The sequence below is a fragment of the Cervus elaphus genome, chromosome X (genome assembly GCF_910594005.1).
Source record: "Cervus elaphus chromosome X, mCerEla1.1, whole genome shotgun sequence".
Classification (NCBI taxonomy): Eukaryota; Metazoa; Chordata; class Mammalia; order Artiodactyla; family Cervidae; genus Cervus; species Cervus elaphus.
Window position 1 is genome coordinate 159,061,238 of NC_057848.1, and position 2,214 is coordinate 159,063,451.

The 2,214-nt window shown below is 38.9% G+C and overlaps 1 non-coding gene across 1 annotated transcript; it reads right to left on the reverse strand.

The window, feature by feature from the left end:
- Positions 1 to 1,904: 1,904 nt before the first annotated feature.
- Positions 1,905 to 2,011, reverse strand: LOC122691041. Its single transcript, XR_006340289.1, has one exon. It is a non-coding gene; the product is annotated as a U6 spliceosomal RNA (small nuclear RNA).
- Between the last annotated feature and the right edge of the window lie 203 nt (positions 2,012 to 2,214).

The window sequence follows — 2,214 nt, forward strand, 5'->3', positions numbered from 1 at the left end:
TTGCCCAGAGCAATCTGACTTTCCCTGGGGCCTCTTTGTTCAGGGCCCAGTGCTTCACAATGGTGGCGGTCCACCAAAGGAGTCGGGGAGTTTCTAAAAATCCTATGCCCAGGACTCCACCCTGAGCCAATTAAATTTTTCTGTGTGTGGAGATTGGACATCAGCTATTTTAAAGGTCTTAAGTGGTTCTGGACTGCAGAGTCACTGTTCTCGGCTAAGCAGCTCACTGGTTTAGCCTGTTTATAAAAGCATGGTACTATTTAGACCGTAATCCATCCCGTGTTCTTGTTATGCAGTTACTTTTGTGTGTTGTCTAGATTCTGAATGGTGTCTATTTTCATGCTTTAATTTCATAAGCATGTCTTCTGTTAACCTGAGTAAGGAAGCACACAGCGGCGTTAACATAGTATTGTCGTGCACACTCATATGGCAGAAGCATAGGATTTAGCTCAGTCCTCACAGCACATTTATACTCTGCGGGAAGTCGACATGACAGAGTGAAAACTGTCCAGTGATGTGGTCATTTTGCTGTATCTGGATTTTTGCATTGCTGGAGTGCAGTAATGGCGGAGAATATTATGGTCTTAATGATTATTATTGTGATTATAAGGTGGATACTTGAGCCGTAGTCACCAAAACCCTCCATTATTATGAATTGATCCAGTGTCTATATGGGGTCGCAAGGCGCGGGATATGACTGAGTACACACGGATGAACTATATTAGCCTCCTCCTCCGGCAAAGTGTTATTGAGAACAGGCTTAATTCTTGGAGGGGCTGGTTGTTCTTGCTGAGTTTCAGCCTTAGCCTGCAAAAAGTATAGTCATTGCTCATCATGGTTATCAGAAAAGAACAAGATGGGTCAATATATATCATCACGACTGGAGGAGGGGAAAATCCTACAGCAGATTTAGAGTAAAGGACCGTGTGGAGGGAATTCTCTGGTGGTTGGGCTTCCGTGCTTTCATTGCCAAGAGAGCGGGTTCAATCCCTGCTGGGGAAACTAAGATTCTACAAGCTGAGTGAAGCTCCCCACACACACCAAAAAAAAAAGATGGTGACTGGGTTACGGTGATCTGTTATAATCAAGGATAGCTTACTGACTTTGAGAAGTCTACAGTGAAAGTAAAATGTGTTCTTAAAACTCAAGACTATCTCAGGGCCGTTTCAATTCTAACAACAGGAGCTGACAGGTCCTCTGTATCAGACGAGAATTTTTAGTTTCCAGGAGAAACGGTAACATTTAAACCTTAAATAAATCAGGATGCACTGAATAAATGCTATAAAATATTGTAGTTTAACCACTGAAATCATAAATGGCTTTATCTAAACAAATCCCTCAGTGTGAAGATAACATAACTAAAGTGATTTGTGAGAAATGCATAAGTGCATGAAATTAAAGCTTCATGAATATATATGTCATTTGCCATGACTTACTAGTTTTCCAAGCATCTTTGGGGGAACTGTAACATGCATTTTGTAATTTTATTTTCTTCTTACCAACATAGTTGGATACTTTCATGAACTAATCATTCATTAAAATAGTCTGTCTTCTCCCAATGAAAATAATTGATTATATTAACTATATCAAAATTTCTACCACATATTTTCTAAAACTCAAAAATAATTTGTTACAATTGTATCCACCTGACTTCAGGGTTGAAAGAGGTGTATCTTTACTTTGAAATGGTAGGAAAATCTACCAGAAAGAGCAACCTACCAAATAATTCACAGTATAGAAGCACATGCAGAGTCCTATTTTTTAATACCTAAAGCAGTCAAGAAGGCAAATAAAACATTGCAAGTTGGATGTAATCTTAAGTGTTCTTTCGGTAAACTTTAAAAATATTCTGTGAATCCTATTCATAATAAAATGATAATTATTTTTTAATGCTCAAAATTGTAAAAAATATGGAACACTTCTTCGAATTTGTGTGTCATCCCTGCGCAGGGGCCATGCTAATCTCTGTATCATTCGAGTTTAGTAGATGTGCTATTGAAGCTTCCAGCACTGTAACATTATTTTGATTGTGCAAAACCATCTTGGTTATAACGGGGCATCTGAAAGCACAATGAGTACAAACGCCTGCTTTATCTCCTAAACGAAAAGCTTTTTAAATTTTTGGATATGACACATTGAGTCTTGTCACTTTGTGTAAGTTAGCACTTCTGCTTATAGGAGGTTCTGCCACTGGGACGCGCGCACGGTAGCAGC